Below are 15,174 nucleotides of genomic sequence, written 5' to 3'. Positions count from 1 at the left end.
CATTGGGGGGGACGGGGGGGTCAGGGTAAAGCATAGCATATATTAAATATGTAACCTAACCTAAATAACGACGAAGACCACACTGTCTTTCCATCATAAGCAATAAGTAACAATAGGGAATTTTTTTTATATAAGACAGTGAAACGCAACTTTAAATGAATATTTTGATACTGTATCGAAGGGCCGTCCTCAGCAAACAAATGAAGAAAAAACCAATATAAAAACCAATTAGTTACTTTTATATTATTTTTTTCTTAATTTGTTTTGCTGAGGACGGCCCTTGAAAATAGGGTCGAAATATTCACTTAAAGTTGCGTTTCACTGTTAAAAAATTCCCTATTGCTCTACTTATTGTTTATAACCTGACCTAGCTACCTTTTAGTCCCCCTTAACCCCAAAAAACTTAAGTTTAAATATAGTTCCCGGAGTGAGAAACCATTTGTTTATACCTCATAAGGCAGCGAAAGCCTGTTTTCATAAAGATCTTTGCAATACAATTGTCGCGCACTTACCAGATTCTAGACCAGTACCAAAAAGAACATCCAATTCGGAAAGCAGAGCCTTAAAATATATTTTGCTTCTGATATTTTCTTATTTGTTCGCGGAGTAGTCTGTGATATTGTATTTAGTAACTGTACTGACTGACTCGCACATTTTGCAGTAATCAAAATTTATTCTCTTTGTGAATAAACCGAAATGTTCAGAGGGGAAGAGAAGGTTTTGTGGAGAGAGGGGGAGATTTTATTGTTCAAAGACATTATTGGACCCATGTTCATCCAATTAGAACATTTTATTTGTAGACATCTTTCAATTTTTCTTTGAGATGGCGTTCGGAGAAGAGTGACACCAAAGAAAGTCGCAACTTATCATCTTTTTAAGGGATTTTCTGTTCTTTTGAAGTATCTTTTTAGCCTTTCGAGGGCGACACCTCTTCCCTTTAAATGGTATCCCTGATTTAAATTGGTAGAACATACTTGATGCCACGTTTTTCTCTTAGACTAGGAGGATTTTTTTTATAAACATTTTCATTCCCTGAGTCCATCTCAGGTCTATTTCAAGAATTTTCTAAGATTTTCTTTTCGTCGTTTTAAAATGAAGGAGTTTAGGCAAAATCATTTGTCGTCAGTGTTTTCACATTGAACCTAAAATATAAATGAACGAAGCTAATTTGTTAAGTTTGACGGTACTTTATGTCCATAAAAATTCAAACATTAATAATTTTTCGATTCTCAAAGACGAATATATCTTTAAAGGAAAGCTAAGCTTTTTGGAGCCGTCCGTTTTTAGTTTATGTTTTTGCTGGTTTCGCCCGCGTTTGCTTTTTTCCGTAAAGTACCAAGAAAAAAAATTAAATTTAATTCTTTAAATTTCTTAAGTGACGAATTTCACAACCATATACGTCTTGAAAAATTAGTAAAACCAGAGTATCCTACTCATTTTTTAATAGAAAAAACGTTCAATGTAGGTTTGCAGTTTTAACTTAAAAAAAAAAAAAAAAAAATAAAAATTAATGAATTGATGTTAGTATTATGATAAATCATATTAATTTTTTTTGTTGGTTTTTGTTTGATTTTTGAGTAGCCAAATGGGTATTAAAAAACTTAATGTTTATTTGTATGTTATAAAAGAAGGATTAGAATGGCGTGCCTAAAGATATTGTAAGGGCACACTTTCTACTCCCCCTAGGTTTATTTTCGGGTTGAGGGAAGGTTGAGAGGATGGAGGATGATGTATAGTTGATTGAGTACAAAGTTTTACGAAAATTATTTGTCTATTATTAAAGTATTTCCACGGTGAAAGGGGTGCCCTATGGCAGAAGGGCACTCTGCTTAACCGGGAATGGTACTTTTTTTGCGGTTTTGAATTTTTTGTAGTACGCCCTGTCTTTTTCAATTATGTTTGGCTACCCAAATCCAAATTTAAAAAAATAAAAGTTGTTTTTAAATTAGTGTAGGTGACATTAAAGTTTAAAATTAAGTGAAAAAGATTATTATGTCACCGAGAAGAGAGGAAGTGGGACTTAAAAAAAAAAAAAAAAAAAAAAAAAAAAAAAAAAATGCAACGGGTGATATTTATATAAATACAGAATGTGTGTGATTAGCATAAAATGAGTGAAAAAAATGTCACCATGGAAGTGTGATTTTCCGGTTCACTGTCACAAATCTCTAATCCGGACAAATCTGGTTCAATGTGACAATCTCTGCCATTAATCGGCACTAGACTGGACAAAAAACAAAAAAAGAACAAAACAAACAGTGAAAGAATAAAACAAACAGACAGTGAGTGAATAAGTAAAATTATGTAAGAATGTAGCCCTAACACCTTGTTACCAAATAGTAATTGAAAAGAAATGTGTATGTCAACACTGACCAAAATGAGATACTATCCTAAAAATTATTCCAAAATTATTTAAAAAAATGGGCTTACCGGGAGGGGGGAGTATTTTTATTTTGATGTCCTTGTTGCTTCAACTTGCTGACGAAATCAATATCTACCACCATGGTCGTATCCAAGATTTCTGGTCGGGGGGAAGGCGGGTGGGGTTCTGGTACAAAAGAAAACTTTAAAAAAAGGCATCAAAAATGTATTTTAATGCATTTTCATTCCATTGTTACGAGTCGAACAAACATTTTTTTTTTTGGGGGGGGGGGTCAAACACCTTAACCCTTCCGCTGAATACGGCCTTGTCTGCCGCCCACAAATTGAAAGGCAAAAAAGTTAAAAACTTGGTGAATGTGCTCTCAACATGGCTGTTAGACATTATTTATACTCTTAATGAAGGCGAAATTTGGCTTTCCTCAGCTTTTTATTTTTCTCATTGTTTCGTGCTAGATTATCATTCATTGAAATTAAACTCAACGGATTGTTCTTTATTAAGCAAACGCGGAAGTAAATTGGACTGGATGTGTCAGTTTTTTGAAATTTGCAGCTGGTTGGAATTTAACAGCCTTTTCTCATGCGAGCATGTTTTTCCGTCATGATTGACTCGTTGGAAAAGTCTATCTCGCTCTTCTAGAAACAATTCTAATCTACTAACTGGTTTTTTGAGGAGTTTGAAACTCTTTTTTCATAGACATGTGCAAAGAGGTCGATGACCCCACTGGGATATAAGAAGACATTAAAAAATATATAAAACGATGAAAATTTAAGTCCTGATAAAACCAAAACTCGGGGGTTGTACTTGCACCCCCCCCCACCCCCACTCTCACTTATTAAAGTTTCCTGGCAGTTTTCTGACTTGCACCATTGTTTGAAACTGTGAAGTAGGGAACGGATAAGGTGGAGGGCTAAACTTTTTAAAATTAAATTTGGTTCCATGTTAGTTGTGCTTTGTTATATTGTATGGGCTTCAGGGGATTTTCTTCGAAGGGGAGCTGAATACAAGGTTTTTGGAAGAGGGGGCATGATATAAAGAAATTTATTTTTGGTAGAAAACGGTCATATTTATTCCCCGATGGTAATTTTTGCCGTGTTTTATATCTTGTTCATCTTCTAGGGGTTGTTTTGCATAGCTCCGGATACCGAAGCGTTTTGGTAATAATTACTATTTTTAGTTACACAAATGGGATATTTTTTGTCGTGTTTTTTCAATACCAGTTTGATTAAAAAAAAAAAAAAAAAAAAAAAAAAAAAAAAAAAAAAAAAAAAAAAAAAAAAAAAAAAAAAAAAACGGTTGATGCTCTTATAGACCTTAGAAGATAAGGTACAGAGAAGGTCTCGAATCAGCACGAATTGTTACAGGAATGTGCTTCACTTTTTCTTTTTACAGGCTCAAAATTTTACATAGAAGAGCCAATCAAGTCTTAAAAGACGCGATCATTTGGCTTCCCTTTCTGACACACGCTTAAGTTAGAATGTGATTGGCTCATGAAAATGTGTCACAGTCGTAAACCAATAAAGTCAAACGCTAAGTTTTACCTCACAACTAGTGGAAAGTAATTTCTCTTTTTTCTCTTTGCTTTAAGCCCAAACCTGATTTTTAGGAAATATCCAAACCGTCCTGTTTGGTTAGTTGACACGGCTTCCCTATTTCATTACCATATTATTTAAAAATATAAATCAGCAATGGGCTAAACATGTGTCAACATATTTCAATAATTTTTATTTAGAAACAATTTACGTCTAATGTTCTAAGATTCCAAAGTAGATCATCTACCTGCCAGAATTATTTAAACTATTTTATATCGTTTTAACAAAATGTAGGTTTACACAAGTAGTCTGTGCTACTGAACGTAGAGGAGGCTAGACTGGTACCTGGAAATTAATTCGTTCTGGGTTTGTATCCTAAGAGTTGTTGGGTTGGGGTGGGGGCTCCCAAAAGAAGCAAATAATATAGAAATGTTTCTGTTGATTTTTGTTCTCCGTTCTGTTGATTTTTTAAAAGAAAGAAACCCAGATAATTTCCTACTCCTTAAAACTCATACTACAGAGACTAGGCGCGTACACAGAAATTTTGTACCGGGTTCAATCAACACATAAATCGTACATTAAGTGTAACACGAGGCAAAAATCTGGGGTTCAGGAGGGCTGTCCTGGGGACCCCCACCTGGTGCATACTTGCCTAAAACGAGGGAATCATCACCTGCTCCGTTGTTAGCGTTTAACCTTACGTTTGCCTTTATCATCGTTATAATGATTGTAATTGGCCATCTCACATTCAATAGACTGTTTGATCGTCAGTTACTGGCTCAGGTTTGCCATAGCTGCTGTCAGAACCAATAAAGTGGACCATTACGCGGATTAGGTGGAAAATTCTGCTCATTAAGGTTTTAGTGAGCTCTCAGATTTCTAAGTGAAAAAAAAATGTGTTATGGAATTACTAACTCTAGAAGGCCTTTCCCGCGAAAATATTTATTTATACCTCTGGCAAGAACCGAGGGGTGGTTTTCTTGTGATGTCGAGAGCCCCTACAGAAGTCTGTCCCTGAAGACAGTCATGTGCAAAAAATATGGTTCTTTGTAGAAAAAAGTGGTGTCGTATATTTATTTAGAAGTGATACAGGGGATGCACTCTCTCTTGGATTCGAGAATGGTTTGCTGGGAAGAATTTGAATAAGTGCAAAAAGGTGTGTTAGATTGCTGTTCAAAGAGGCCTTAGGTTGGGAATACCCGATTTAGAGTTTTAGAAGATGTCGCACTTCGCTAGGATCTCCCATATGGGTGTTCATAGAACATCCCTGGAAGATTTTTGAGGGGAAACTCATTTTTCTTGCGAGTTTCCGTTTCGAAAACATTCTCATTTTGTTCCACAGGACCTTCCGCAAATTTTTCCTATAAGTTTTATTCCAGGAGCTATATGGTGATGTCACCGGTGCATAGTATATAAAACAAGATTTGACAGTCTTAGTGCTAGAGAGGTACTGAACATTTTGCCTAACTCTCCTACCTCCTGTGAAGTAAATGCGCCTATTTATTCAATGCGCTACTGGTGAGGAGGGAATGAGTTTAAATTTTTTAGGGGTGTGTGTGTGTGAAGGGGTTAAAATATTTTTCTGGTCCTCTGGTTTCTTTCCATGAACATGTTGTCGCCTTAATGTATAATGCACAAGCTGGATTTGACAGTTTTTGTGCTAGGGAGGTTCTGAACCTCCTGTGAAGTAAATGCGCTTATTTACCCAATGCACTACTGATTAGGAGAGGATGATTTGTTTTTTTGGAGGGAGGGGAGGGGCGAAGGGGTTAAAATGTTTTTCTGGCTATTGTCGCCTTAATGTATAATACAAAAACTGGATTTAATAGTCTTTGTGCTAGGGAGGTTCTAAACTCTTCCACCTCCTGTGAAGTAAATACATCTTCGCAATGTGCCTATTTATCCAATGCTAAGACGCAGCTAGTGGGATTGGGGGGGGGGGGGGTTGTATGGGGTTTAAGAGGACTCCCAATTATGTGTGGGGGGGAGGGCTTGGTCTTTTTCCTCTGATCTCTTTTCGTGAATATGGCGGCATCCCTTTGGTTTAGCCTATAGTATTTAATACTAGTTTTAGTTGTCTTTTGAGCTAAACAGATACCGAACATTTTACCAATCTCTTGACTCCTGTGAAGTAATGCGCCTCTTAACCGCCTGCTTTTGCAAACTGTGGATGAGGATTGAGAAAAAACATACAACATTTATCACTTATAGGCTTTTCGAAACAAGTTTTATGGAATCAGGGACATTTTCCCCTGATTCCTATCCCCTGATTTTTCAGGATTTCCATGGAATTTCCCCCCTCCCCTAAAAAACAAACAAACTGGGGTTCTATGATATTTCCCAAAAATTAAAGTTAACGAAAATAAACAATTTGTATTTCTGTTAATGTTTGCGTATGGCTCAAAACAGCCCATGGTACCCACACTTTTAAAACATCTTTAAATAAGTGTCTAGTGAGGAAAAATTGCCATTTTTAGCCGATCCAGGAATGACAAATATTATTTTCATTAGACTTAATAGTCAAATGTTATTTTGAAAACAAATTTGAGTGAATTTTAAAAAGGGCATGAAACCCCTCGAAGGAGACGTCAGTTTTGCTGTGACGTCATTTACGATGGGTTTCTGGCTCTTTTTTAAACTCCCTGCAAATTTGTTTTCACATAAACATTTTACTATTAAGACTAATGAAAATAGTACTTGCCATTCCCGAACCAGCTAGATACGTCGACTTTTTCTTACCAGAAAGTTTTTTTAGAAACATATTTTTAATTTTTTGGTTACTATGGGCTGTTTTGAGCCCTTTTAGCTCCTTCAAGGGCTCAAAAAGGGATTTGACCATGAAGCGGTATTGAATTCGGAAAAAGTTTAAAATAAGGTGAGAAATGACGTCTTCAATATCTTCCTAGGTAAGTTATATGAAAATGTATATATTTACCGAGGTTTTAAGCATCGAATGGAATTTCAAATTTGCGTTTGTTTGATTTTTCAAGAAGAAGTTAGAAATATTTGTTCGTCTCAAGGGGGCTTAAAATATTCTCCACTAACTGATGAAGGGTGATTGAGACTGTACAATTGTTAATAATTGATTAATGTATATATTGATAAATATAGTCGAAATAGCTTGTGTCAAAGTAAATATTGGTACTTGTTTAGTATTCAGTAAACATGCGATAAGTGAAGTTTCGTTAATGCTAATGAAATAAAACAAAATAGGATGAAAATATAATAGTTCAGAAACAAATTTGAGCTATATATTTGCACATTAGGGGGTGGGGGTGGGTGTAAAGCATAGCACATTAAATACGTAACCTAACCTAAGTACCTTTTTTGCCCCTTCAACCCACAGTTCATATAATTATCCAGTAAGCTTATCGCAGATCGTTTCTGGTCTTCGTTATCGGTGCGAACAAAAAGCTTCTCCCACTTCTTTCTGCATTAGCGGGTTAGTCTGTTTCCGATTGTTTCCAACAAAGTACATTATTCGTAATAGCGGGTTTCCTCTTGTTTCCGATTAGATAACAGTCTGACTTGTATACCCATGAAAAGATCTGATGCCACCTATGTTTCTATCTGTAAAAACGTTCTCTGGAGCACTCGCACCTTGGTCGGGGTTTTTATAATGGGTGAGATAGGGAAAGATCATACTGGATAATTATATAAACTGTGCTTCAACCCAAAAAAAAACAAAATTTAAATCTTTGTTACGGAGTGAGCAATAACTCACTAGTCAGCGAAAGCCTGTTTTACACCTAGCATCTGTTAAATTTCGATACGGTCTTTCTCGCGTGTTTACTGGATTCTAAACAAGTACCTAAATATTTTTCAGAGAAATTGTTTTATAGATTTAGACCCTTTTTTGTGTACTCCCCATGCCGAAGATTCCTTAGTCAACTGTAACATTGCCATAGTTATAGCTGTAGTCGTCTCTTCGACCATTCTTGAGCTAATTGATAGCTCTTGAAGTCATAAAAATAATCCGAATTTAAATAACCACTTGGAAGCATTTAAATCAGTTAATCGCTATTGTAAAAAAGGCATGGTTGGAACAAATTTAATAGAAGTCTATGAAAGAAGCCATTTAAAACAGCTTAGGCTATCAGTGAAATTACCCCAGTGAAGACTCAATAGTAGCGTAATACGTTGTTTTGCTCACGTCGTTTCTCTGCCACTAGTGATGTTGTTGAGCTGCAAATCTGTCTTGGAAAACCTGAAATCTATTGGCTATCTTACCTTGACTTTAATTTAGTTTTTACCAGGCACGCACGCGTAAGTTTTATGCTTAGAATTCCTTGGTCAAAACAACTGACGAAATGCAGAGTTTAGTGATACACTGACAAGATCATTATATTTCTAGCAGCGGTAGTTCAAAAAGTGGTATGTTAGACAAATTTAAACTTTAAAGGAGAGCGAAAAAGCTTAAAAAATATGGTGGATTTTTCGACGCTACAAATAAATAGTCGTTTTTGAAAGGAATGTTTTCTTGTAAGCATTCGGAATGTGGCAGAACAAATTTTTATATCAAAAGCTTGAATTTCCATTACTTCTGAGAATAAGAAAAGAGTACCTAAGACATTTTGGGAAAAAGAGACCCTGTATCTTAGGTATCAAATGCGATAGGAGAAAAGATTAAACCAACCAGCAAAACTTGTTTTGCTTGAGCAAAGGGGTTATAAATCATTAATTAAAACAAAATGTCACATAATGTCTTTTACATTACCACAGCCGTTTTTTTAGAGGACGAGCAAGGCCATCCTAGAGCTGGAAAGGAGGTGTAGTTCTAAAGTTTTCTTTTAAAAATATAAAAATGTTGGCTATTCGTGTGCCATAAGTTTTCTTTTTCAGCCTTTTTTATGGATATGTCTTTGTAAATAATCTATATAAAATTATATTGAACTTTCTATGCTGCACCTGCATAGAGAAGGGAGAGTTTTTTCCGAAATTAGACCTCTCGTTTCAACTCAACCCCCATTCAAGTCAGCTCCGGTTCAGCTCTTGCCTTAATCAACTTAACTCCAGAGTCGTTCAATCCCTGCAACAGGTTTGGCTTAATGGGGTTGAGTTGAATGGTGGTTAACTTGCATGGGGGTTTGAGTTAGACGGGGATTGGGTTACACGGGGTTGATTTTAATTGAGGTTGTTTTGCATGGGAAATTAGTTCGATGGTGGTTGAGTTGAATGGGGTTGAGTCAAATGGGGATTGGATAGAACGGGGGTTGAGTCACACGCACACATTAATTCAGCTATGGTCCGAAATGTGCTCGTGTCTCCTGCCCGTGAAACCAATTTGAGCCGCAGTCCCAAGGGATGTCACCCGTGTCCGGAATGTAGCCATGTCTGAGTTGCGGTTATTTACCCTAATAATCCTTCTAAATTTTTTCCAGCGGCAATTTTGGCTGTAAAACCAAGAGTGGGATTCCACCGACTATAACGGAAGGCGGTTCCTGCGATAATTTCGATTGAATTTTAATTAAGCTTAATAAAATCTAAATTAAGTTAAATTTCGTTGGATCTTAGTCACATTGAATCGCAACTGATCTTAACCGATTGTATTTTTGACAATTTTCCTTAGAGCATCAATGTGATTTAAGATTAACGATTGCCAAATCTATAAATTTTTCTGTTCTAACGCCAATCTAAGTCATTTTCAAAAATCTGAAAATTCGCTGGAAAACACTCATATAACTATTTACCCGGGGATCATTCCCAACCATTACTAGAAGTACTCGTCGATTCCAGATGAATAATTTCATTTTTCGATTTACGCATGTTGATTTTGGATTCCTTCCAGAGTATGAATCTGGCAGCGCTAGAACTTGTTATTCAACACAACACTGCGTATAATTTCTTACTGCGTATGCTCAGTGTTTCCACTTCTCCCGATTTTTCGGGAGATCTACCGAATTTCTAATCAATCTCCCGACAAAAAAAGAAGATACCGAATCTCCAGAAAATCTCCAGAAAACTGAATCCGCGGAACATTTTACTTTGTGGACATTCTTTTTTTACCTGACCGTTGCCTGTGGTCTTTCAGGAATTTTTTCCAACGTCCCAGGCAATTGAGGCACCGCGATTTGAATTTATTGGCATAGGTATGAACATTGCCCATTATCCATTCCACAGTGGTTGCATTGATTTTCTGTCTTTGATAATTTAAACACCTTCAAGGTTTGTAATTAACTAATTATTTTCAATTCATAAACTAACCACAGGTGTTGGCTTGCACCAAGAAGATGGGGACTAACACTATGTGGGTCCAGCTGATTCAGTAGGTTTAAAATGATCCAAAGTTACTACAAATTTAAAGAAAAATGACAAAAATTAGACTTTGTCTTCAGTTGCTCTGTAGAACTGAAGGTGTTTGCTTCAAATGATCCAATACAAGAAACAGAGACAAAAATTGCAGCATTTTGAAAACAATTTACAATTTTTGCTTGTTGACAAGTTAGTCCCATTCCTGAAAAATATGCCGCATAAGAATGTTACTGATAAAGTAAGATTGGGTAAGCAGTAAGTGACTAATACAGTCAACCAGGGCCTGTCAATGTATTATAAAACATAAAATCGCGAAGAAACGATGAAAACAAGTACAATTAGTGGTCGAGAAGTGCCATTGACAAAGAACGGTGGGAACACTCCGATAGTACCAATGATGATGTAACAGTGAATCTGACAGCCGTGGATTGCTGGAAATCGGCTTTGAGTGCGAGGGACCACCATGGAAACCAAGCTTAGCAAAGTATGTACAATACTTGTTTTCCTTGCCATTTCCAAACATAGCTTCAGAACGACTGTTCAGCTTACTCAAAAAGTAAAGACCGACAGAGGGAATCATTTGGTAACAGACAAAACTTGAAAGGAAACGAGAAGGAGTTACAGCAGATACACTGACGGTTGGCCAGCCCCTCAGAAAGAGGCTAAAAGGAGTAGTAGTGTATGACAGCACAGCTGAGTTACTGCAAGATCAGAGGAGGCTGCTCACATAAAAAGCCATGCGATAGATACAGATTATGAATGTAAAACGGTATGTGTATCTGAAAGTTTTGTTATTTTTTATACTTTTTTTTTTAGTTATATAAATACTAATGAGCTGCGACTTTGCGTTTTCTCTTTATCATTTGTGAATACCTCTGGGGATGGTGGTAAAAAAAATTATCCACTTAGCTCAGACTCAATGGTCAAAGGCCTGGTGTCCGTAATTCGTCCAGATTTTCTGTCACCGTCCCGAACTTAGTGGGCCGTCGTGTGGAATCTCAAAGGGTGAGAAAAAGTAGGGGTCGAGGAAGAAAAATGTCTTAAATTAAACAGCTTTAGAGTCAGAATGAATATAACTGCACTTAGTTTCAAAATTAAATAAATTTCAAGCTTCTAGCTGCTTGCTTTTGTTATGTTTGACAATGTTGATCGACGAATTTTCTTTCCGGGATTGCAGCTGGCTCTAGTAAATATGCACTCCAAACATTTAGAATGATGTACTTTATGCTCAAATCGCTCGAACACCTCCAAAAACTCAATACAAAATACAAAAAAAACTTAAAATTTTACCTAATCCTGAGATCCGTCTCCCGATTTTCTCCCGAATCCTGAGAGCCATCTCCCGATTCTCTCCCGAAAATTGTTAAGATTTTACAGATTTTTTGAAAAGATAAGTGGAAACACTGCGTATAATTTCCATTGTGTAGAAGCCATAGAATTATCGTCTGCATAGATGTTGGATAGTTAAAAAAACAAAAACATGCAATACGCGAGGAGGTAAACAACCGCTGCTCATGATAAGAATGGTGACAATCAATCAGGTAATAGGGAAGCAAACCTCAATAACCGGTTTTGCCTGCTTCAAACTCTTTAAGAATCTGTACTGGGGACATGAAAGAAAAAGCGTATGAAGTTATCAAAACCCTTGCCGTGTGTAGTCTATTATAATTTTTAACCAAAATTTAGCTAATATCCAATGAAACTTAAATTAAACTAACGACACCTATAAAAGCATTTAATAAATTATAAATAAAAATTAAAAAAGAAAGAAAATTTTAAACTGATAAGAATTAAGTAAAAGTTTTGTTTCTGTTATCGCTAGTTTAAAGGGGAATGCTTCTGCAAGATTGCCGAGATTTCATTTGGGATGGGCTTAGGCATTATAACTGCACCTCAAAGTAACTTACAAATTTCTCTATTGTTGGCTATCTCCCATGTCATGAGTGCCAGTAGGGGATCGGGGGAAGGGGTAAAATGTCCTCCTGGGACACAAGACACTCAAAAACGTATGCAAATAGGAAAAATAAGAACTATTTCAATTAAACTCCTGGTAAAACAGAGTTCGGGTAACATTTGCCCCCTCCCCCTCCTACTGACAAAACTTCCTGTCGGCGTTCATGCCCCATGCGAGCAGATACTTTGTCTGAGTGTAGAAAAGTGCCCAATTATAGATAGTCAACTAAGTTTACACCCCTGGCGGTACCTAACTTATGATTTTTTTTTTGTAGTCTACAGCATCAACTCATTTACCAGTCACCGTTTGTTACCCCTCAAAATGTTATGCAACTCCCTGCCGCCAATCAGAATGCCTTGAGTCAGGCTACGATGGCAGCCTTGGCCTCACAGTTTTATGATCCTGTGGCAGCAGCAGCTGCTTATGCTGCACAGTTTGCCGGTGTGGACCAACTTGCTTACTCAAACGCTGCAGGTAAGGCATGGGCTTGATTTAAGAGTATAGATATGGGGTAGTATTAGCTAAGTGTGAACTACACTAAACTTATATTATTCTCAGCTCAGCAGTGGTACTTGTCTGTTAAACAGAACATCCTCAAGAATTACTCTGTGTAAGATCTGACAAAACCAGTTTGAGTCAGTTATGATTTGCTTATTTTGAGTGAGAAAACTATGATGTAGGTATATTTTAATTAAATATTTGATATTTAGAGGTGGTTAGGGGTCAGGTTAAGTTAGGTTACGTTTTGTATTGAATATAATATGTTCTGTGGCCTGCTTTCCATAATTTTTTGTCATAAATAAGAGCCGTTAAAAGTGGTGGGTGGTCCGGCGCAGGCTGCCACGGATGCTTTTGCTGGGTAGCGCTGCGGCTGGGGGTTGCTCACTTTGATCTTATTTTTTACTTTTATTCGTTTTTTTTTACTTTTCTTTGGAACGGGAGGGGGTGGTGCTGTATTTAGTTATACCTTAGGCACCACCTACCCTAGGAACGGCTCTGCTTACGAGATAACTTTACTTTGCGTTTGATTTGTCGTTATAAAACGTTATTACTGCCTAAGATTTATCCTAACACCAGACTTTGATGTGATATTACGGTTGGTAGGGCGGGCTGGTAAGGTACAGATAGACAGAGGAGCAAGTAGGGTTGAGAGTGTAGGAAGGGCTGAGGAGGGTTTGAGTGTTGATAAAAGACGGAGGTTGGATTTGGTGTTTTTTTCTTATACATTTCTGTTTATCTATTATTATTCCTAATTTCATTATTTTAAATTATATTTTTTGTAGCATACCAAGGGAAATAACATACTTGGTGTGAAAGCTGCATAAATGTTCTTTTAAAGACTCTATTTTCTAAGACTCCATTACGCCTTGATGTATTGGGGATCCAAATCGGAATACGGAGAAGATATTTGCAAAAATCTAAAAAGATGATCTAACAAAAATGGAGAAAATTACAGTACCTAGAGTAGGCCTACTCCGTTTGATCATGTAGAAATGGTTGAAATACCCAGGACATCTAAAAAAAAAAACATTTTCTGCCCCTCTTGTCCCATCTTAAATCTATTTATACCTAAAAAATGCAGTTTTTGTGGTTTTTCTTTTGATTTACTCAAAACTATGACGTTTTTAGGACTTTACTTCGTTTTTATTAGTGTTGCAACGCTGAACCGTGGAAACAAATAAGCAACAGTAATTAATGAAATTTGACACTGCTTTTCGTTCGTAAAAATTCAAACATTAACATGCTTTTAATTCCCAATGACAACTGCACCCAGGGACTTCGTGTGGGGAGGGCGGAATTTGCCCCCCCCAATAATGTGGAGAAAAATTATAATATATCCCATGCCCCTTGACTATCCTGATATGGACCCCTCTTGCACCTTCCACCCCCCAATAAATGACCCTGACTGGACCCTCAAAAGAAAGCTGCATCTTCTTTAGTCGTTTGGTGCCATTTGTTTTTAGCTCTTTTGCTGATCTTTCAATCCACGTTGTTTTGATTTCGACATGGTACCCGCCGCTACATACACTGCATATGGACGTCAGTTCTATTAAATATTTCCCATTTTTTAATATAGGGTTGTTTAAATTTCTTCTTAGCCACTTCAAGTAATTAGATCCCATTTTCACTGTCCTTGGCATTTCAAGCACTTTGAAATATACTATGGATCCTTGTGTACTTCATTGAGGTTTTAGGTCCGTGTTTCTTTTCAGATCAGTAACTTACATTATTCCGGTGAGCGTGGTGTTTTTTATTTATTTTATTTTTAAATTTAAAATCTTTTATACGTTTCAACGCAGGAATTTCTTTTGGAAATGGTGAAAGATTTGAGAAAAACAAAAAATAAGTGAATCCTACAGAAAAATGAACTATTATCGGCAAAATCGTAAAAAGTCGAAATAAAAAACAAAACTTAATATAAAATAAAAAAGGAGAAAAAAAAACAGCACTTTTACTATTTTTTTTGGTGCGTTTAATTTGTTTTAATTTTTTTTTTTTATTAAATAAATTCAAGCGACTCCCAATTAATTCCATCAAAATAATATTACGAGCCAATCAAGTATTTTGTCATCTAAAAAAAACGTCAAAATTTTTAGATTTTGTAAATAAAAAAATGTCAAAATGTGGGATTAATCAATTGGGCTTATTAATTTTGTAACAAATTTGATATTTCAGTTGGTTCTATTTATTTGTATCAATTTCTAAGACTCCGACTTAATAGGATGGGTGGCTAAATTTCATCTTTCCCTTGTGCAGACGTCATTTTCCATCTTGACAATAATGAATAGCTATTGCTGAGAGAGTTTTCCACCCGTATGTGTCCGGTCTAGATTTTCCCATTTTTTGGTTAGCCTACATGGCAATTTGACCGTGTATTTTCAAAAGTTTTATGTGACTTTTTTTTTGTAAACTTTAAAAGCCTATCCCAAACTATTATGTATTGATAACAGACATAAAACCGCTTTTCCAGTTTTTGTACATTCTGTAAAATTCATGTCAGATTCATTTTGAATTACTGTTAAGACGAAACTGGCAGGGTTGCCACCATAGCCAGTTCC

General features: G+C 36.3%; 1 protein-coding gene and 1 long non-coding RNA gene across 3 annotated transcripts in view; one reads left to right on the top strand and one right to left on the bottom strand.

Moving 5' to 3' along the window:
- Nucleotides 1-12,584, top strand: part of LOC148940290 (uncharacterized) — a 46,307-nt gene extending 33,723 nt beyond the window's left edge. Inside the window, exon 3 of the long non-coding RNA XR_016143478.1 lies at nucleotides 12,390-12,584. This is a non-coding gene — a long non-coding RNA (uncharacterized LOC148940290). The remainder of the gene's footprint in view (nucleotides 1-12,389) is intronic.
- LOC148940283 (uncharacterized) overlaps nucleotides 1-15,174 on the bottom strand; it is a 351,557-nt gene that overhangs the window by 79,289 nt on the left and 257,094 nt on the right. The window lies entirely within an intron of this gene.

This window comes from Artemia sp. Qi Xiang Cuo, chromosome 20 (genome assembly GCF_049724085.1).
Source record: "Artemia sp. Qi Xiang Cuo chromosome 20, ASM4972408v1, whole genome shotgun sequence".
Taxonomy (NCBI): Eukaryota; Metazoa; Arthropoda; class Branchiopoda; order Anostraca; family Artemiidae; genus Artemia; species Artemia sp. Qi Xiang Cuo.
The sequence above is the reverse complement of the archived record's forward strand: the minus strand, read 5'-3'. Positions and strand labels throughout refer to the sequence as shown.